This window comes from Canis lupus, chromosome X, assembly GCF_003254725.2.
Source record: "Canis lupus dingo isolate Sandy chromosome X, ASM325472v2, whole genome shotgun sequence".
In the NCBI taxonomy this organism is placed as follows: Eukaryota; Metazoa; Chordata; class Mammalia; order Carnivora; family Canidae; genus Canis; species Canis lupus.
The window spans coordinates 85,458,120-85,481,763 of record NC_064281.1 but is presented as its reverse complement, the minus strand read 5'-3'; the positions used below and the strand labels follow the sequence as shown (position 1 = coordinate 85,481,763).

The window sequence follows — 23,644 nt, the reverse complement described above, 5'->3', positions numbered from 1 at the left end:
TGGTGTGAGGGAAAAAAAGCCATATATTTGGTATCAGAAGTGTTGTGAGTAGATAAACAGTTTTCCTTTAACATGAAAGGTAGCAAGTATTGTAAATAACCAACATATGAACATTATTACACATTAGACTGAATAACATAGTTCTTTGAGCTTAAAGCTGGCATAAGAGACCACAGATTTTATCATCCGGGCTCTCAAGATTTCTCTACAATCCTTTCTCTGTTTGGCAAACTTTCCCATTCCAAACAACTGATGTTTTAAGTTTGCACAAACTTCTCCAGGCCTTTTACCCCATCATAATCAGATTCAACAGAATGTCTTGCTGACTTTATTGGGGGAGGGGGGGGGAAGTACCACTAAGTGTGAAATCCATCAGATCTCCTGCCTTAATACTCTAATAGTTCTAATAATAGCAACAATTTTTTCCTCCTTTCATATTTCAGAGGTCAATGTCTCCCCACATAAATTCAAGGCTGTCTTGGCCAAAGCTAACACATCCTTTCCAAGACTTACACATTTTCACATTCAATGCCAGGTCTTTCACATATCTACACTTTCATTATTGCTCCTGTAATTATGACAATGGCCTCTATCTCTATATTAGAATGCACTTCTTTCCATATTCGCCAGAACTCCATCAATGGTCCCTTGTCTCTCCTGTATGCCCTGTCTCCCATTATTTTCTTTAATAAAATGGATCAATTGGTTGCTAATTTCATTGAACATCAATAATTCTGTATACTAAAAAAATGGAAAACAGAAAAAAATATATATATATATTTAAAGATACCCATAATCTCACCACCCAGAAATAGGTATTCTTAATATCTTGATATCTATCCTTTTCCTCTCCATTTCCATACATAAAAATATATGCATATTTTTTATGGTAGCCAGCCTCCAAGATGGTCCCCAGTGATTTCCCTCCTGGTATTCACACCCTTGTATAGTTCTCTCCCACATTGCAACAGGGTTTGTTTGTAGGTCAAATATCAGATGACAGAAGTAATAGTATGACATTTCTGAGATAAAGATAAAGAAGAGTGTGATTTTTTTTGTTTGTCTCTGTCTCTTGCTCTTTCACTCACTCTGTCTCTTGCTCTGTCACTCACTCTAGGAGAAGCCAGCTGCCATGTCATAGAAACACTCTGGCAGCTATTTTTTGTCCATACGATAAGGAAAAGAAGCCTCTGGCCAATAGCTGTGGAGGAACTGAGAGGTCAACAACCATGTGAGTGAATTTGGAAGTGGATTCTCTAACTCAATCAAACCTTGATATGACCATAACCCTAGCCAACAACTTGTCAGCAAATATGTGAGGGACTCTGAATGAGAGCCACTCAGGTAGGCCAATCCTATATTCTTGACCCTCAAAAACTATATGATATAATAAATATTTGTTGTTTGAAGCTGTTAAGTTTTAGTATAATTTGCTATGCAGCAATAGATAATTATTACCATAGTGTTCAGGAACCAGCTTCTTTCAAGAATATATTTCCATGTACAGAAATCTGTTGCATTTCTATACACTAATAATGAAGCAACAGAAAGAAAATTAAGAAAGCAATCCCATTTACAAATGCACCAAAAAATAAAAATACCTCAGAATAAACTTAACCAAGGAGATAAAAGACTTCTAGTCTGAAAACTACAAAACACTGATGAAAGAAATTGAAGACAACACAAATGGGAAGATTGGGAAGATATTCCATGCTCATGAACTAGGAGAAAAAATACTGTTACAATTTCCATACTACCCAAAACTATCTATAGATTTAATGCAATCCCTATCAAAATACCAACAGAATTTTTTACAGAACAAGAACAAATGATCCTAAAAGTTGGATGGAACCACAAAAGTCACTGAATAGCCAAAACAATCTTGGAGGGGGGGGACAATCAAAGCTAAAGGTATCACAATTCCAGATTTCACATTATACTACAAAATTGTAGCAATCAAAACGATATGGTACTGGCACAAAAATAAACACACATATCAATGGAACAGGGTGTATAGTCCAGAAACAAACTCACAATTATATGGTCAATTAACCTTTTACAAAAGAGGCAAGAAAATGCAGTGGGAAAAAAGACAGTCTCTTCAACAAATTGTGTTGGGAAACTTGTCAACTACATGCACAAGAATGAAAATGGACTACTTTCTTAAACCATACACAAAAATAAACTCAAAATGAATTAAGGACCTAAATATGAGATCTGAAACCATAAAAATCCTAAAAGACAGCACAGGTAATAATTTCTGACATCACTCATATCAACATTTTTCTAGATATGTCTCCTGAGACAAAGGAAAAGAGCAAAATAAAGTATTGAGACTACATCAAAGTGAAAAAAACTTCTGCACAGCAAAGCAAGCAATCAACAAAACTGAAAGACAACCTACTGAATAGGAGAAGATATTTTTAATTGACATATCTGATAAAGAGTTAGTATCCAAAATATACGAAGAACTGATAGAACTCAACACCCAAAAACCAAATAATCCAGTTTAAAAATGGGAAGAAGACATGAATAGACATTTCTCCAAGGAAGACATCCAGATGGCCAACAGACACATGAAAAGATGGTCAGCATCACTCATCATCAGGGAAATGCAAATCAAAACAAAATGAGGTATCACCTCACACCTGTCAAAATCATAAGAAAGAACAAGTGTTAGTGAGGATGTGGAGAAAAAGGAACACTTGCACTTTTGGTGGAAGCAAACTGATGCAGCCACTCTGGAAATTAGTATGAAGGATCCTCAAAAAATAAAAAATAGAACTACCCTATGGTCCAGTAATCATACTACTGGGTATTTAACCAAAGAATACAAAAACACTAATTCAAAAAGATATATGCAAGGTTGCTGGGTGGCTCAGTCAGTTAAGCAACTCCCTTCGGCTCAGGTCATGGTTCCAGGGTCCTAGGATGGAGCCCCATGTCAGGCTCCCTGCTCAGTGGGGAGTTTGCTTCTCTCTCTCACCCTCCTGCCCACTCATGCATGCTCTCTCTCTCTCTCTCTCTGAAATAAATAAATAAAATCTTTTTTTAAAATGATATAAACATCCCTATGCTTATAGCAGCCTTATTTACAATAACCAAATTATGGAAGCAACCCAAGTGTCCATCAGTAGATGAATGGATAAGGAAGATATATATACACGATGGAATATTACTCAGCTGTAAAAAAATAATGAAATCTTGCCATTTGCAAAAACATGGATGGAGCTAGAGAGAATAATGTTAAGTGAAATAAGCCACAGTCAGAGAAAGACAAATACCATATGACCTCACTAATGTAAAGTTTAAAAAACAAAACAAACGAACAAAGGGAAATAGAGAGAGAGATAAAGAAACATACTCTTAACTATAGAGAGCAAACTGATGGTTACCAAAGGGGAGGGGTGAGGGGTGAAATAGGTGATGATGATTAAAGTGTACAGTTATCATGATGAGTATTGTGCTCACTTTGGCAGCACATATACTATCATGATGAATACTGAGTAATGTATAGAATTGCTGAATCACTGTATTCTATACCTGAAACTAATATAACACTGTATGTTAACACTGGAATTAAAATTAAAAACTTAACGAAGATATAAAAACAAAATAAAACAATGAAGAATATAATTCTATACATGATAATCCCACAGCTAACATCATATTCAATGGTGAAAAGCTGAAAGCTTATTATCTAAGATCAGGAACAAGACAAGAATGCTCAGGCTCACCACTCCTATTCAACATAGTTTTGGAAGTCCTAGCTAGAACAAGTAGACAAGAAATAGAAATAAAAGGCATCTAAATTAGAGAGAACAGTTAAATTGTCTCTATTTGGCTATTTTCAAATGACATAATCTCATATATAGAAAAACCTAAGGATTCCATTAAAAAAACTGTTAAAACTAATAAGTAAAGTCAGTAATAACCCAGGATACAAAATTAGTGTACAAAATGTAATTACATTTCCATATACTAACAAGGAACTATCAAAAAAAATAAGAAAACAATCCCATTTACAATGGCATCAAAAAAACACTTAGGAAAAAATTTAACCAAGGAAGTAAAAGATCTATACACCAAAAGTTATAAGACATTAATGAAAAAAAATTGAAGACACAAATAAAAGGAAAGCTATCCCATGTTCTTGGATTGGAAGAATTAATACTGTGAAAATGTCCATACTGCTTAAAGCTATAACCAGATTCAATGCAATCCCCATCAAAATTTCAATGGCATTTTTTCACAGAAAAAAAAAAAACTCTAAAATTTGTATGGAATCACAAAAGATCCCAAATAGCCGATGCAATCTTGAGAAAGAAGAAAGCTGGAAGAATCTTCACATTTCCTTGTTTCAAGTTATATTACAAAGGTATAGTAATAAAAACAGTATTGTACTAACACAAAAACAGACACAGACCAATGGGACAGAATAGAGAGCCCAGAAATAAACCCAGATATATATGATCAGCTAATCTTTGATAAGAATACATAGTGGGGGAAAGGACAGTCTCTTTAATAAATGGTGCTAGGAAAACTGGATATCCACAAAGAAAAGAATGAAATTTTACTCTTACCTTACACTATACACAAAGACTAACTTGACATGGATTAAAGACAGAACTCTAAGACCCAAAACCATAAAACTCCTACAAGAAAACATAAGGGAAAAGCTCCTTAACATTGGTCTTAACAATGATTTTGTCATTGGTGGGAATGTAAATTGGTACAGTCATGGAAAACAGTATGGATGTTCCTTTAAAATTTAAAAACAATCTCACTTCTGGATGTGTATCCAAAAGATATGAAGTCAATATCTCAAAGATAAAGCCACCCTCCCATGCTCATTGTTGCATTATTCACAATAGCTAAGATATGGAAACCACTTAAGTGTCAATGGATGAATGGATAAAGAAAATGTGACATGCATATACACAATGCAATTTTACTCAGCCATAAAAAGAAGAAAGCCCTGCCATTTGCAAAAACCTGAATGAACTTGGAGCTATTATGCTAAGTAAAATAAGCCAGAAACAAAAAGACAAATACTGCATGATCTTAGTTATATGTAGAATCTAAAAAAGTAAATCTCATAAAACCAGAGAGTAGAACACTGGTTGCCAGAGGTTGTGGGGGGATGGTGAGGGAGGGAGAGATAATGGTCAAAGCACACAAACTCTCAGTTATAAGATGAATAAGTTCTAGGTGTCTAATATATACCATGGTGATTATTATTATTTTATTGTATACTTAAAATTTCTTGAGAGTAGATTTTAAATGTTCTTCCTCCCACACAAAAAATGGTAACTATATGAAGTGATGGATGTGTTAATTCACTCAATTATAATAATATATATGAAATCAAAATCATCACGTTGTACAACTTAAAAATTCATGTTGCACAACCTAAATATATATAATTTTTATTTGTCAATCATACCTTAGTAAAGCTGGGAAATATTAAAAAGCATATTTCTGGGTCTATAACTATGAGTTCTATATTATTATATTATTGTTTGTGTTATATTTTATTTTAAATATAAACCATAATTTGCCCAGTTGATCCCCTACTATTTCACACTTAGGTTGCTTCCAGATTACAAACAATATTATGAGTATAATTGATGTATATATATATTAAATATTGTAGATTTATAGCATTATTTCCTTGGAATAAATTATTGAAAGTAGAACTGCTCATTTAAAGTCAATAAATGTCCTAACTCTGGGAAACGAACTAGGGGTGGTAGAAAGGGAGTGGGCGGGGGGTGGGGGTGACTGGGTGACGGGCACTGAGGGGGGCACTTGATGGGATGAGCACTGGGTGTTATTCTATATGTTGGCAAATTGAACACCAATAAAAAATAAATTTGTGTTTAACCTTTCAAAATACATGGTCAAATTGCCTCCCACCAGTACTTTTTTCAATGTTTGAAAGAACTCACCTATAAAACTCTATGTGGTATTATTTGTTTGTTTTTATTTTGTTTGGTTTGTGGTTTAAAAAAGTATTATATTATTTGACAATATTTGTCATAGTTACTTTCTACCTTTCTTGGGTCAATTTGTGTAATTTTCCTCAGGATTTTAAATGTGTGACATTCTCTCTCTCTACTATATCTACACTATGTCTGAGAGGATGTTAAGTGTATGATATAGACCCCAGACTCTGAAATCAATCTATCTAGGTTTGAATACTTTCACTTGGGCAAATTACTTATACCCTCAATATTTTCATTTGTAAAACAGCACCTGCTTCAACATCTTCACCACGTGTTGTATGGATGCAATTAATAAATATATGCACAAGTGTAGAACGCTTAGAATAGTCCCTATAATATATTTAGTCCTCAATTTTTAAGCCAAGACATTATATTCATTTCCTGGGGCTGCCATTACAGAGTACCACAAACTGGATGGCTTGAAACAACTGAAATTTATTCTCTCAAAGCTTTGGAAGCCAGAGTCTGAAATCAATTTTCTATACGGTGCTTCTCTCTCCAAAGTTTCTAGGGGTAGAATCCTTCCTTGCTTCTTCCAGCTCCTGGGGGCTCCTGACATTCCTTGGCTTGTGTCAGTGTAACTCAAATCTCTGCCTCCATCTTCACATGGCCTTTTTCCCTGTGTCTCTGTTTTTCTGTCTGTCCACCAAACACTGTGTGTATCATTCTGTCTGCCCCCGCTTTTGGTGTGCTCACCAATCATTGGATTTAGGGCTTATGCTTATCCAGTATGACTTCACTTTAATTACATCGGCAAAGACCCTATTTTCAGTAAGGTCACACTCTGACATTCTAAATGAACATGAATTCAACCACTACATTACATTTCTAATGTTGTGCTTCCTTTTTCCTTATTCCTCTTGTATTCTTGATTACTTTCGCCGGGAGGTTGTTTTTGTTTTTTAAGATTTTATTTACTTATTCATGAGACACAGAGAGAGAATGAGAGAGAGAGAGGCAGAGACACAGGCAGAGGGAGAAGCAGGCTCCATGCAGGGAACCTGATGTGGGACTCGATCCCGGGACTCCAGGATCACGCCCTGGGCTGAAGGCAGACACTTAACTGCTGAGCCACCCAGGCATCCCTCCCCAGGGATTTTTCAACTTACATGTCATTTCACAGTCTGACTCTTATACTCACTTATCAGTTTTTCTGGGTTTCTATTTTCTCATTTCTTCTTTCATAATTACACATGCCTTCCTAATTTTCTTTTGCCTTTTCTAGCTTTGTGATTTATTTTTCTCCCTTTGACAAAAAAAAAATATGTGAATTTTTCTTGGAATAAAGCATTGGGAGTGTTCTCTAATTTGTTAATATGTTGTATTCATCATTATTATATTAATAATATGCAACTGAAGTTTTCATCTTTGACCCCAAATTAATTAATTAATTAATTAGTTTATTTATTTATTTATTTATATTTTTAAAAAGATTTTTATTTTTTTTTTATTGGTGTTCAATTTACTAACATACAGAATAACACCCAGTGCCCGTCACCCATTCACTCCCACCCCCCGCCCTCCTCCCCTTCTACCACCCCTAGTTCGTTTCCCAGAGTTAGCAGTCTTTACGTTCTGTCTCCCTTTCTGATATTTCCCACACGACATGGCCAACATGCATATGAGAAAATGCTCTGCATCACTTGCCATCAGGGAAATACAAATAAAAAGATTTTTAAAGATTTTATTTGAAAGAGAGAGAGCACAAGCACAAGCTAGGTGGGGGAGGCAGAGGGAGAAGCAGACACCCCACTGACCAAGGAGCCGGATGTAGGGCTTGTTCCCAGGACCCTGGGATCATGATCTGAGCTGAAGGCAGATGCTTAACCAACTGAGCTACCCGGGCACCCCTCCAAAACCTATTATAGGAAGTTTCCTAAATGTTCTGCCTGCTTTGATTTTGTTTATTAATTTCTTGTGGGTTTTAATAATTAGGCACATTGACTTGTGATTAGAGAATGTGAGATTATGACCTAAATCAGCTCTGCTTTTTGTAACATATTAAAGTTTCTTCTGTGGTCTTTTTAATATGAAAACATTATTGTAGAAGTTTCATGAACATTGAGTAAAAGTATGTGTTCTGTGTGGTACACAAAGTTGTAGATATAGACATAGGTATAAAGTCAAACTTATTATGTTATTGAATTTGCTAGTTCTCCTTTTTCTATTTGATCTAAGACATTTATAATTCAGGTGCTGCTACTTGTCAACCCAACAATCATTCTTTTATTTCTTCATCATTGCATTGCATTGAGCATATTGTCACCTAAATAAAAGGCCACATTTCCCAGCCTCCCCTGCTGCTCCCACCTGACTCATTTCTGTCTACTGTGATGTAAGTGATATATGTGTGACAGGGGCAGCTCCTCTTCTTCCTTTCTCCTACATGGAATGATAGCTGTTCAAGCAACCATTTTGGACTATAAGGCAATACACGAATGATGGAAGAACAGCAAGACATAAGGCCCTGGAATATCTATAACCAGAATTCTTTCCATGAGGGAGAAATAAGCCTTTACCCAGCTTAAGCCCTTGCTATTTTAAGTTTTTCCTTACATGCAGTCAAAAGTAATTCTAATTAATACAAGTAGGTTAGTGTCTTCCACTAAGATCACAATTTTGTCAATTATTCCTTGTAATAGTCTTTGTTTTATAAACTGTCATGCTACACTAATTGGTGCATAGAAGTTCATGACTCACGTTTAATGTAGACTTTAGCTTTTGTCAATAAAAAATGCTCTTTTTTCCCAACTAATACTTTATGCCTTGCTTTTTAAATTCATTTGATATTAATTTTATTTTTTTATTTTTTGACAATATCCATTTCTAACTTTTCCCATTTAAACTTCAAACTGGGGATCCCTGGGTGGCGCAGCGGTTTGGCGCCTGCCTTTGGCCCAGGGCGCGATCCTGGAGACCCGGGATCGAATCCCACATCGGGCTCCCGGTGCATGGAGCCTGCTTCTCCCTCTGCCTGTGTCTCTGCCTCTCTCTCTCTCTGTAACTATCATAAATAAATAAAAATTAAAAAATATTTAAAAAATAAATAAATAAACTTCAAACTGATGTAATCTTGTTTCTGTTCCCACCACTGCACTGAAATTGCTCTTGCTAAGGTCCCTTTATTGCTGAATTCCCTTTTTCTGTTATCAATCTTCACTATACTTTATCTTTCTAGAACATTTCATACTTGTTTTTTAAGATACTATGTTTTGTTTAGTTTGCTTTGTTTTTGGTTTTCTTTCTGAAACCCAGAGCCAGATTTCTGACTACCTGGCTTAATCTTCCACAACTATCTCAAAACTGAATTCATCTTATTCCCATTTAAGCCTGTTTCCTTCAGTATACCTCATTCTGGTTAATATCTACACACCCAACCTTAGCATGATCCTTCACTCTTCTTTGGGCCTTCCTGTGTATTTCCAATTAGTTACCAAATCTTGTCAATCTTACTCAAAATTTTCTAGTCACTAGTATTCATAGCATTTCCATGCTTTCTATCATAGCTATTGCTTTCATTTAGATGTGCATTGTCCCTTTCTTGGACTATTGCAACAGTTCCAGGGCCCCATTCACCTCTAGTCTCTCCTTCATCCTCCATAAAGCTACTAATCCCATTCTTTGAAAAATAAAACCAAAAATATTTTATTACATATCCACCTTGCTTTGAAAACAACTCTGTTGATTTTCCGCTGCCAGACTCCTTAGTATGATGTACAAATTCCTTGGCAATCTGACACACTCCCTCTTCCACTTCATCTCCTACCACACCTTCCCCACACACTTCCTATGCTCCAACAATAGTAGAGTTCTCACATGACTAGAAAATTTACTTTTAGCCTATGCTTTTATGGCTTCATATTTTTGTACATGTTGTTCTCTCTGCATAGAATATCTTGCCTCTATTCTTTCTTCAGTACACTCTCATTAACCTTTCAATCCCCAGTTAAAATATCACCTACTCTGTGAAGCTTTCCCAGACTCCCACAGAGTTAGTAACTCGTCATTCTTTCTCCTCCATATGTATCCCACCATGTTGACCACACCACTGATATAGTACTAATCATGTTCTGATTATCTTTTGCAGTGTCTATTATATCCCTTCCACAGATCTAAAGCTTTTTGAAACCAGGAACTATCTTATTCAAATCTAGGATCTAGCACAATGTCTGACTTAAAAAAGGAACCCATAGCCAGGGCCAGAATGAAGAAGATTCCTGGTCCTCACAACACCTACACCTTCCCAGCTCACTACTGCCTAAAATTTTACAATTCCACCCCTGACTTAATACCTAAAATTCTACCTTTCCACCTCTGACTTAAGACACTCGCTACTGTGAAAATATGTCTCTAGGATGGGCCAGAAGTACTCATAGTCATTTTACCAGACCTTTTCCAAAGAATACATTTAGAGGGGTATAAAAAGTGTATTTTCAGCACCAGATACTTATTGGGGAAATGGAAGAAAACAGATAACATACTTTGTTGGCAGAAACTTTTTCTTTCCTGTGTCATCTTGGTAGATGAAAATGAAGTAACTAACGCTTTAAAAATAAACAATCATGATTCTTTTGGTTGAATACACTGTTACGTATTCCCTTCTCTCTTTCCTCTCCTGGAAATTCCATAGGGCCAAGGATCTTTGTTTTGTTTACTGATATATCCCAATTAATAATTATTTGAAATGAATGAATGAGTGTATATGAGACTAGGGGAAAGGATGGCTGTATTATTTGGATTTAGAGTTCCTACCCTCCTCTAACTATTAAAGAAGTCATAACCCACTGAGTCTGTTATATAACCTTTACCATTAAGGCATACCTCGATTCTAAGGCCTCTTCCACACCTGAGTTTGTGATTCCATTAGAATCATCTAATATTGGCATACCTGGGTAGAATGGGCAGAACTAGAGAAAAAATACTTCCTCTGTACATACATTAAAATGTCAAATCATGATGACATCCTCCAATTGTACCCTCTAAGACTACTATGGATTTATAAGGATATTAACTGCCTCTAATAGAGGATCTTCCTGGGAATGGCTTTACCCTCTTATCTCCCCATTCTGCATACTGTTTTTCTATGCAGTGTGAGGCTCTTCTACTATGGGGATGGCTGGTTGGTTTGTAGTTACCAAATAGGAAAATTTTATTTGTAATGGTTACACCACACTGTTTAATGTGGCTTCAAAGGCACTGATGAAGCTCCTCTCAGGTCACTCTGCTTATAAGTCTAATGACCATCATTACCAAAACAACTTTGAGGATACATCTGATATATTCCCCATCAGACTCTTGCTAAACAAAGTGAACTTCAGAAAACATGGCCTCTCTGCTGATGACCTGGCTGAGTCTGAGGACCTCACTGCTGATATACTCAGCATAGGCTTGGGTTGCAGGTGACAGGAATAAAACAACTCAAGCTAACAAATGGTATGTCTATGGTTGGTTGAGAGCTTATATCTGAAAATAATCAGAGATGGGTACCCAACCTTATATAAAGGATATTACATAAGAATATAACTATGGGCCAGATGATGTTCTAAATATTCATCAGCAATTACCTTATTTGATCTCTTAACAAACCTATGAGGTCGGTAACATCATCATACACACCTTACAGATAAAAAAACTGAGGCACAGAGATTAAGTAACTTCACAATCATCACTTCTCTGTGATAGGATCAGAATTTAAGCTCAGCCAGTCTGGCTCCAGATTCCATATAAACCCTGCTACTTTAAAGCTCATACCATTCAGCTAAATAGCCTTCTAACATTCTTGTTATAAACCAACTTCCCAGTCACTTTATCACCACCACCCCCATCCTCTGCCATTCACTGAAAATTTTGTTCTCTCTCTTTTTTAAAGGATTTTATTTATTTATTTGAGACAGAGTCAGCACAAGAGGGGATGATAGCAGAGGGAGAGGGAGAAGCAGGCTCCACACTCCAAATCTCTCTATTATTCTGCTGTGTGCACTCTATTGAGCAGGGAGCCCAATGTGAGGATTGAACCCAGGACCCTGAGATCATGACCTGACCCAAAGATAGATGCTTAACTTACTGAGCCACCCAGGCACCCCAATTTTAGGCTCTCAACTTCATCTAAACACTAACTCCTACCATCACCTTTAGTGACATCCATGGCTGTATAGATGATCCTACCGACACCCTGATCCTTCAGTTCTATTTCCAATTATCTTCTCCTCCTTCAGTGTACCTCAGCCATCTACTTTCAGAGCCACACCCTCAACTTTGTCAGACCAGAACCTGATCCTTCTCTAAAAGTAATTTCTGACCTCATTCTCTTACCACAAATCTCTCTATTCTTCTGCTGTGTGTACTCTATTGTTTTCAAGACAATGAAGTTCTCGAACCTTACTAGGGCCACCTGTTCATTGAGCCCTCTATTTTAACCCTATCCATAGCCTCCACTTGCCTCACTTCTCTCTATATTGAGCTTGGATTCAATGATCCATCACACCTCCAGCTCTTTGGATCCACTGTACTATCACACCCACCTAGCAAAATCCTGGATAAGTTAACCATCTCCTTTTTCTGCATCTGCACTCAGTCTGCTGAGCAGTGTTAGAAGAACCACCAAACTGCTCTCAATACTGCGTGGTGGTTCTAGTTTACTCATTTAACTGGGTCTCCCATTCTCAAAATTATTTTCTATACTCTCCTTAAACCTCCAAACCCTTAAACGTTGAGCCCTCCTTCTCAGTAAATGGTCTCATTTCCTAGTAATCCACAGAAAATATAAAAAGGCAGAAGAAAACTGCCCCACCTTTGTATTATGAAAACTACAAACTTATCTTAAGGCACACTGGTTCTTTTCTCCTTCATTTATGTTACAGTAGAAAAGATGTTCCTCTCCTCTCTAAGGCTAATTCTGTACCATTTGGGGACTCCACTATATTATCTCCTTTCTCCTTCCCTCCTGTTTAATTGGTTTCTTCTGTCATGTTTTAAACATCTCAAAGGCTCTTCCACCTTAAAAATAAAGAAACCCAACTTCACTTGACTCCATATGCCCCACCGACTAGTCCCTCCTTTCATTTCCTTTTCTCTGCCAATTCTCTTGAATTCCCTCTTGAAATATTTGTCCCTTGGCCACCATCCTCAACTGTTGTTGGAATATCAAACTATTCTGATTTTTCTCCTATATCTCTAGTATGATCAGTCTCTTTTGTGGCCTTTACTTCACTGCATAATCTGTAAACGTTGGAGGACTACACAGTTTAGCCCTCTGCCCTCTTCTATTTATACTCTCTCCCTAGGTATATTGAATCACATGACTTTAGATACTATCCATATGCTGACAACTTCCGAATCTTGTCACCAACCTTGATTATCTCTTTGGAACTCCAGACCAACTCTTTATATTACCTAATATCTCTCCTTGGATGTCTCACAGGCATCATAATCTCTTCCTATCCTACCTGAACCCATATTCTTCCTCTCAAATATGCATAGCTGTCAGTTTCCCCATTTCAGTAAAATGGTATCACTATTCACCTACTTGCTCAAGCCAGAAACTTGGAAATTGTCTTTGTCACATTCCTCTTCCTTATTCACCACAGTCAATTCATCACTAAGTCTTATTGATTATATTTCTTAACTATCTCATTATTCTGTCCTCTTCTCTACAACCTGTGACTGCCTTATTCTAGGCCACCATTACTTCTTTCCTATATTATTTCAGCACCCTCTTAGCTAATCCTCCTGCCTCTAGTGTTCTTCTCTAACCCATTCTTTTTAAGCAGAGAGATCCTTTTAACATGGATCGCTGGTCATGTAACTCTCCTTCTTCATGGACTTTTCATTTTTCTTAGAATAAACTTTAAAGTCTCTAGCATGGCAAATCCTCACATGATGTTACATAATTGCATAATCCAGCCCATGACTATTCCAGCCACTTTTTTTCTTGGACTCTATATAACAGCTGCTTTTACTTTCTTTCACTTCCTAGAACATATCATGTTTTTTTCCCAGGAATCCTCACATACTACTATCTTTGTCTGGAAATTTTCCCTCAAATCCAAGTGACAAGAAGGAATTGCCAATAGATATTAATGACTTTATGAATGTGGAGGCCTAAGGGAGAGGGAAGAATCCAAGATAAACTTATGTCTGGAGGACTGAAATAATAAAATTCCTGATTATATTTTACTTACCAAATAAAATAGGTTTTCTGGAGAAAGTAGTCCATTTCAGAACAACTGAGTTTAAACCGATGGTTGAATATTTAAGTGGATAGGTATGGCTGTAATAGGTAAAGACCAGAGAAGCTGATTTGCAATGCCTATGAGAGAAGATGAGGAAGTAAGTATGGAGGGAAGTGAAGGTTTTCTATTTCATACTTATTGCATAAATGTATGAAGAATAGATCATTAGCTTTCCCATACTGGTCCTTTACCACACAGAATCCCAAAGCAGAAGGGGAAACCAAACACAAAATAAGTTATAAATGGAGGAATTAGAAAACAAAAGAGATACATGGAAAAAGAATAGCAACATGGCAATAGTAAGTTCTTCCTTATCAGTAATTACTTTAAATGTGAATGGATTAAAGTCTCTAATTAAAAGACAGAAATTAGCAGAATGGATTTAACAAAAAAATATAATCCAAAAATATATATAATCCAAGTATATCCTGTCTTTAAAAGACTCACTTTAGAGCCAAAAATACAAATAGGTGGAAAGTGAAAGAATGAAACGATATCCTATGCAAATGGCTACCAAAAGAAAGCTGAGGTGACTATACTAATAGCAGACAAAATAGGCTTTAAGTCAAAAATTATTAGAAGGGCCAAAGAAAAATACTATATACTGATAAAGGGTCAACTCATCAAGAAGATCTAACGATATAAACATATATACACCAAACAACAGAAACCCAAAATGCATGATTCAAGATTTAAGGGAGAAATAGTTTTAAAATAATAGTTGGAGACTTAAATACTCCACTTTCAATAATGGATAGAACAATGGGACAAAAAAATGAAAAGGAAATAGAAGATTGAATAATACTATAAACCAACTAGATACAAAAGATATAAGCAGAATACTCTACCCAATAAATTTTTAACCTACAAAATAGATCTCAGTAAATTTTAAAATATTGAAATCACATAAAGTATATTTACCAACCACAATAGAATGAAGCTAGAAATAGAAATCAATAACACAAGGAAAACAGGAAATCTCACAAACATAGAATTTAAACAGCAAACTCTCAAACAACAAAAGTATCAAAGAAGAAATCACAAGAGAAAATGTAAGAATAAAAATGAAAATACAACACACCAAATCCTTTTTTTAAAAGAGTTTGTTTGAGAGAGGGCAAAGGGAGAGAGAAAGGGAGAGAGAGCATGAACAGTGGTGAAAGGCAGAGAGAGAGAGGGACAAGCAGGCTCTCCACTGAGCAGGGAGCCTGATGCAGGGCTCAATCCCAGGACCCTGGGATCATGACCTGAACTGAAGGCAGACACTTAACTGACTGAGCCACCCAGGTGCTCCCAACACATCAAATCTTATGTGATATAATGAAGGCAGTGCTCCAAGGGACATTTATATTGCAAACACCTATGTTAAAAAAAGAACTCTAATCAACAATGTAACTTTACACTTTAAGCAACTAAAATAAAAGGAACAAATTAAAACCAAAGTTAGCAGAAGGAAGGAAATAATAAAAATTAGAGAAGAGATAAACCAGAGAATAGAAAAAAAATAGAGGAAATCAACAAAGTAAAGATTATTTCTTTAAAAACATCAAAAATTAACAATATTATAGATTGATTAAGAATAAAGGGAAGACTCAAATTACCAAAATAAGAAATTAAAGAAGGGACATTTTACTATCAATCTTACAAAAATAAAATGGGTAGTTGTATACAAAGAATGAATAAGAAAAGAAAAAAGTAAAAAGTTGTATACAAAGCAATTAGAGAACTGAAAATAAAATGGAAACATTTCTAGAAATTAAAACTATCAAAACAGAAGAATAAATATAAATTGTGAACAAATCTTTAAAAAGCAAAATTATTGAATCAGTTATCAAAAAACATCCTATAATCAAAAATGTTCCAAAGAAAAGCTCAGTACCAAATGGCTTCACTGGTGAATTCTATCAATATTCAAAGAATAATTAAAACTATTCATCGTTAAACTCTTCCAAAAGATAGGAGAGAATACTTACTAAATCATGCTATGAGGCCAGCATTATTCTGATACCAAAGCCAGACCAAGACATTACAAGAAGACAAAGCTACAGACCAATATCCTTTATGAATACAGAGCAAAACGTCCTCAATAATATACTATAAACTGAATCTAGCAGCATAAAAAAAGGATTATATACCATAACTAAGTAGGAGTTAGCCCAAGAATGTAAGGTTGGTCCAAGAAAATCAATGTAATATACCACATTAATAGAATGAAGGAAAAACTACATGATCATCTCCACTTTTTAATGAAAAAAGGAGCATGTGACAAAACTCAACATCTTTTCATGATAAAAACACTAAAAAATTAGGAATAGAACGCAATTTTGTCTACCTGATAAAGGGCATTTACAAAATACCTACAGATAAGTTTATACTCAATTATCAAAAAAATTGAAAGCTTTCCCTCTAAAATCAGAAATAAGTGAAAAATGTTCATTTTTTTTCACTTCCATTCTACATTGGACCAAAAGTTTTAGCCAAGGAAACTAGGCAAGAAAAAGAAATAAAAGGCAACCAAATTGGGATGGAAGAAGTAAAACTATCTCTAGAGAAAACATCCTGAAGAATAAACAAAACAACTATTATAGCTAATGGACAAACTAGACAAAGTCTCAGCTTATACAAGATGAACATGCATAAATCACTTGTATCTATACATTAGGAATAAACAATCCATAAAGAAAATTAGGGAAACAATTTAATTTTTCAATATCATCAAAAATACTTAGGAATAAACTTAACCAAAAATGTATAGGCTTGCATACTGAAAACTATAAAACTATACAACATTCCTGAAAGAAATTAAAGAAAACCTAAATAAGTGGGAAGACACCGTGTGTCATAGTTTGGAAGACAATATTGTTAAGATGGAAATACTCTTGGGATGCCTAGGTGACTCAGTGGATGAGCATCTGCCTTTAGCTCAGGGTGTGATCCCAGGGTCCCAGGATCGAGTCCCACGTTGGGCTCCCCATGGGGAGTCTGCTTCTCCCTCTGCCTATGTCTCTGCCTCTCTCTCTCTGTGTGTGTCTCTCATGAAGAAATAAATTGTTTTAAATGTCTTTTTTAAAAAAAGATGGAAATCCTCTTCAAAGTGATCTACAGATTCAGTGTAAACACAACTAAAATCTTAATGGCCTTTTTTGGTGAAATGAAAAGGCTGATCCTCAAATTTATATGGAGTTGGGAGACCCTGGCTATGCAGATCAATCTTGAGACAAAAGAACAATGTTAGAAGAATCACATTTCCTTATTTTAAAACTCAATACGAAGCTACAGCAATCAAAAGAGTGTGGTACTGGAACACGGATAGACAAATTAGACCAATTGGGGTAGAATCAAGGGTCCAGGAGCAGCTGGGTGGCTCAGTCGGTTAAGCAGCCAACTCTTGATTTCAGCTCACGTCATGATCTCAGAGTCCTGGGATGGAGCCTCAAGTCAGGTTCTGTGTTCAGGGAGGAGTCTGCCTGAGGATTCTCCTTTCTCTCCTTCTTCCTCTAACCCTCCCCCACTTCTGCACATGTGCGTTTGCTCTCTTTCTCTCTCAAATAAAGAAATAAATCTTTAAAAAAAAGAATTGCAGGTCCAGAAATAAACCCATATATCATCTATGGGCAAAATGATTTTGGATAAGGTGTCAAGACCATCTACAGGGGAATGAATAGTTTTTTCAGCAAGTGATGCTGGGACCAGATAGCCAGATGCAAAAAAAAAAAAAAAAAAAAAAATGAAAGTGGATCCCTATCTCACATCATGAGCAAAAATCAACTCAAGATGAATCAAAGACCTAAACATAAGAACTAAAAGCAAAAAATGTTCATGAGAAAACACCAAACTTATCAAAATAATAACTTTTTTCTTTTTTTTTTTACAACTAAGAAAACATGGAGCTGGAATTAAAACCAAAGTCTGTTGACTCCAAAGCTTACATTCTCTAATATAACCCACTCTCCAAGAGCCTTCCATAGCTAGCCCCTCATTACTCTGTCCATAATGATCTGTGTCATTGATAAAGAATAAAGCATAAAAAAAAAAAAGAATAAAGCATAGCTCACCAGATACTCCTTCATACCCACCAATGCTCCAGAGAAAAATACTCGAATTAAAATTTTCATTTTTGTAGCACACCCTCCAGGAAAAAAAATTGCCTATTCTTGAAAAGGCGGGAGAAGCCACCTTTCTCAGTCCTACCCTGGCCTCCAGAGATTTACAAAGCCTGACCTGCAACTGGGGTGATTTTCAGGGGCCTCAGAAAGTCTTTATGTAAAAGGAATACCTGTACCCTCATGCTTTCACTTTCCTTACTAAAAGTAGATAGAGGCTTTATTTTTGGACAATTGGGGAAAAAAAGAAAGGCTTTAGACAGCTATTTGTGAGAGAGAGAATATGCTGGTATTTTGATTAGGGTAGATCATATCATTCCATGAGGGCAGATTTTAAATAAGCCAAGGGGATGGGGGCAGGCAGAATAGAGACTAAACCTGCCCTTCCTAAGGCCACACAGAGAGTCAGCTACAAAGCAGCAAGGTTTTATTTGGGGTCTTGTCTCTGTCACTATCATGGAGACTTAGGCAAGGCCCAATGTTCTCTAAATGTTCTGTGATGCTGTAATTCCATTTTATAAATTTGCCCAGGGCTAGCTGCATCTGCATTTCCATTAATGGTAGGCACAGCAAAGTCCTTAGCTAATCCATGAAGTATGGTTGCGTTTATACTTCTTTTATTAAGATTAATCACTATTTAAGGACTTATGCCTTGATTACAGGAATCCTGTTGTGATATGAGAATTTGAACACACTTCTGAAATGTGAAACATGTTTTCAATTACTTACAGCCATTCATGGTTCCAATTCAGACAAAGCTTTTACTCAAATAAATTATTAGCCTTGGCCAGAGAATCTTAACTCATGAAAACACAAAGTTTAAATGTGCTGATTGGTAGTCCCTGTGTAGGTTTTCATGAGGGACATGTTGCTGTCTATATATGCACGGTATTGGCCTAGGACTTACTTATTCAAAGCAAGTGACAGTGATGTAGGTCTAGCTCATGGGAAACTCATTTTCTAAGGCAGGGGCTCACTCAGCCGATTTTGAACACATATTCTCCACTAACTCCTGCGTTTTCCTTTGCTGATATCCTGAACAGGATCCTGCAACTCATATTAGCATTGTTTGACTCCCTGGGGAAGCGAGATGGCTGAGTTAAAACCCACAATCAACACTCCACAGAATTTTAAGAATCACCTTTTCTTCTTGCATTGCATTCCTTTCCTTTGTCTTTGCCACTGTCGAGTATTTCTCTAATGCAAAGGTGACTAGAAGCACTTTCCTTTGTAAATAAAAACCTGCCCTTCAAACTGTTCAATTTGTTAAAGCTTTTGTGATGCTGTGGTCATTTCAATGCTGGATACATTGTTATGGTGGCGTATGTGTCACTTAGAGAGAAGTCACAAAAAAATTCCACATAGAGCTATGGTGATTAGCAAGACAAAGAGCAATCTCCCTAAGGCAGAACCTTAAAGAATAAGTCACTGAGAACAAAAGAGAAATAAAAGGGGGAGAAAGCCAGGTTAGATTCAATCCAGAAACTGGTGATCCATGAAAATCCGTAACCCTTTCCCTTAGGACATAAAGGTCAATAGTTCCTTAGTATATTGAAGGCTGGAATTGTGCCTTTCCAGATCATTGCTATAATCGACACCCTACTTACAGTGAGTGCTCAACAAAAGTTCCATAGCGATGGGGAGGTGGCAATGATTATAACAATGAATTTAATCATTTGTCAAAATTTCTCGATTTGTAAGAACTCCTTTTTATGCTGTTTCCTCACAAAATATTCATACTTTCTGAGATTCTGTTCCATACAAGATCGGGACATGCTGTGTGGGGAAAATTAAGGTCTTTGAAATATGACACTACTTTAAATGGCAGTGGTTCTCAATGGGGAGGCCAATTCTGCCCCCTAGGGGACATGTGACAAGGTCTGGAGGCATTTTGGGCTGTCACAAGGTGGGGGGTGTTACTGGCATCTAGTGGACAGAGGCTAGAGATGCTGCTAAACATCCTACAATGCCAGCATAGCCCCTCACCATAAGGAACCATATGGCCCTTAAGGTCAGTACTGACCAGATTGAGAAACCTTGCTTAACAGGGGAAAGAAAATGCTTTTAATCTCTGGGTCTCTCACATCAATCTCACTTTGCCTGTGATATTACACCAAACTGTGGTCTACATGTCCCACTTACCACTATAGTCACGGCTAGAAGAGGAAAGAGAGTGTCTCTGAATGTTTAAGTCTCAATTGCATTATGAAGTCATATCTGGATGGTGTGTAAATAAGCCAGGCCATGTGAATTAACCTCACGGAGAAGCCAGGTAGATCTGGCTTCAATTACTAATAGTCACTATCACTTCTGACTTTGAACCCCTTCTGTAGTTGTAGCCTTTGGTTGCTAACTGCCCTAGGAGAGTTCAAACAGACATACACTCTCAGCCACCAAGTAGAAAACTGGAATATTTCCATATCCACAGAGAAGATGGGCCCTCCAGCCTCAAGGCTGACAAGCAACCAAGGCAAGTGTAGGCTCCTGTCCAAGTCAGTTTCTTCACTGCATTAGGAGATCCTCCAGTAGGTTTGTCCTAGAATTCCTATAGTAGTGCCTGATATTTGCATGGTGCTTTTAACTTTGGGAGGGATTTTATTTTGTATATCCTTGATCTCCTGAAGAGGTTAGCAGGGTAAGGTAAGAAAATTTGGGATCTTATCCACAAACCAATGGGAAAGCATCAAAATTCAACAACACCCATAATCCCCATATGTTAAAGGCAATTGCACTGTATATAAGGCCTTTGCAGGAGATGGCTCCCAAGAATAGGGTTCTTCTCTTCCTGGGCACTGCTCCTGGTTGCATCCTAGGCTTGCCTGGAAGCCTCATCTAGACCGCACTTTGGTCAGAGAAAGGGAGATGCCCCAAGGTCTTGTCCAGAGCCACATATCCTATTCACCCCTCACGCCAAAAGAGGAACCAGCTTGATGACAACATTGACCTCTTTTGTTTGGGAGGCTGTACACTTGAGGTTGTTGGCCTTTGAATTGGAGAAAGGCAAAGAGGTTCCAGAATCAAGTGATTTATTTCCCATCTATATCATTGCCCAGTGTTTAGATACACTTCCTCAAGTGTTTCAACAGTATGGAGGGGGAGGCTCCATCCTCACCCCTCTCCCCCCTCACACACACAAACACAAACTCTTCATCCTCCAAGGCAATACTTTTCTCAGATGCCTTGTTCCCACAGAAAGCTTAATACTCTCCAGAATAGTGGGCCACCTCAGGGTGAAGGGTACTGAGGACAACAGAAAAACTTGCCTTGCTTGGTGCCCTAAGGGATTTTCCCAGAGTAGCCTAGGAGAGTTGCTAGGGCTCCCACTAAACATAACTATGCCAGCTTCAATGACAAGACAATGGAACACTTGGCCATTTAGACAGGGCAGAAAGTTCTGGCTCCTTCTAGAGCTCCACTCAGGTTCGTAGTGTGTGTGTTTAGGTGACAGCTGGAAGAACAAGGCAGCATTCTCTGAGACCCGGATATCTCTGAAAATGGGTAAGGGAAAGGGCTTCAGTTATCAGCCCAGCGTTCAGAAAACCAGAGCCTTGTATTCCCCTTTCTGGTGAGATGTGGTGAGGGAGATAAACGACAAAGCCAAGCTTTGGGGCTGTGAGGTTGGGCCAGCTAGTGGACCTAAGTGTCTGCAGGTTTCAGGTAGTACTCTCAGGCTTGCAGTGGGGGTGGATCCATTTAATTGATCCCAGGAAGGTTCAAGAGGGTCTGCGCTCTGGGCGCAAGAGTTTGGGGGGGGGGCGCTCACATGACACAAAGGCGCAAAGATCAATGAGTTGCGCAAGTGTCGAGTGACACTGCTTTCCCGCCCTCCCCTCCCCCCCCCCCCCCCCCCCCCCCGCCATAGACACCACTGCCACCACGAAGCAACTTACTCCCTCATCCTCAATACCACTATCCGTCCCCACTCCCCACCATCCTCCAATCTAGGCTGGTCTTGGGAGACCAACCCTACGGGTGAAAAGAACACAAATGGGAGAATCCGGCCAGTTCCCAGGCTGCCTGCGCCGGGTTACACTAAACCGGTCAGGGATTAAAACCAGCCCAGATGACCCCAGGTCAGCCCCTGGCAACTCAGGGTCCCGCTGTCCAGCTGTCTGGCTGTTCAGCTGTCCACCGGCCACTAGCCCGCTCTCATTGGCTCAACTCCCCTTACCCCGGGATGACCGGTGGCTGCCAGCACAGCCCCACCACCGCCAGCACCGAGCCTGGCCTGGGGGTACTCAAAGCAGGGGGTACTCAAGCCAAAGGGCAAAAGAGACTCTGCAAGCCAACCGCCCCAAGGCGCTCCGGTCCCCTCTACCCGCACCGGCGCTCAGCCCCCCAGTCTCTGCCACCACCCAAGGGAGGGGGAGGCCCGGGGAGAGCAAACGAATGAAACAGAAAATTCCGTACCGAGGGGGGAGAGATGAGGCGGTGGGACGGGGCAGCGGGGGCTGACTTGGGGTTGCGGCTTCAGCTTCCTTCCAGCCCCGGCCACCGAGATGCAGAGAAGGCAGTAGCTGCTGCCCCTGCAGGCTGCCCCGTCCTCCCTCTTTCCCTCCCCCTTCTCCGCTTCCCCCCCCCCCGCCCCGCCCCGCCCGCCCCTGCCGAGAGCTGGGGGTGTGTGTGGCTTCGGCCCGGGCTGGGGGAGGTGAGAGGTGCTTTCCTCTACCATCCACGGCTTTCTCCCTAACACACACACACACACACACACACACACACACACACACCTCAACCGCGCCGGGTTCGCAGACATCCAAAGGGAGGGAGAAAGAACGGGAGCAGAGGGAAGCCAGGAGCAGATAGAAGGGAAAAGGAAGAGCTCAGGGTTGGACATTTTTGGAGCTAGGGGTGGGGAGGAGAAAGGGAGCGTACCTCCTCGATTTTGCCCTCCCCACCCCTGTTTGCTTTTCTCTCCCCTTCGTTGTATAGCATTTTCAGAAGCGGCAGCAGAAGGGGACGGAAACCTCTAGTCTAGAAAGATTTGGAGGGGTGGCCCGGTCTCCCACCAGCCGCTACCTGACAGCTGGGGAGCTTGAGTGTGCGTTTGTGCATGGAAGAGTATAAATGCGGTTCTCTCTGTGTGGCTCTCTCTCCCTGTCTCTATCTCCCTGTCTCTTCTCTCTTTCTCTCTCTCCGGTCACACTCCCGTGTCGGCCACCCTTGTCAGTTTCCCGGTGTCAGTTTCTTCCCTGCCTCTTATTGTGTGGCTGGCTGCGGGAAGGGAGTGCGTGCATTTAAAGCGGCCCAGGTCGGGTCAGACAGCCCCGAGAAGCGAGAGAGAATAAGGCAGGGGGCAGGTGGA

The 23,644-nt window shown here is 38.7% G+C and overlaps 1 protein-coding gene across 5 annotated transcripts in view; it reads right to left on the bottom strand.

Moving 5' to 3' along the window:
• Nucleotides 1–22,907, bottom strand: part of RTL4 (retrotransposon Gag like 4) — a 504,413-nt gene extending 481,506 nt beyond the window's left edge. For 3 of the 5 annotated variants that reach the window (XR_007409499.1, XR_004813097.2, XM_035712116.2), the window contains exon 1: nt 22,753–22,894. The gene's annotated coding sequence lies outside the window, so the exon portion shown is untranslated. Of the gene's footprint in view, nt 1–14,188; nt 14,317–22,752 lie in introns of all 5 variants that reach the window. The other 2 variants (XR_007409500.1, XR_007409501.1) reach the window with 2 other exon arrangements.
• Between the last annotated feature and the right edge of the window lie 737 nt (nt 22,908–23,644).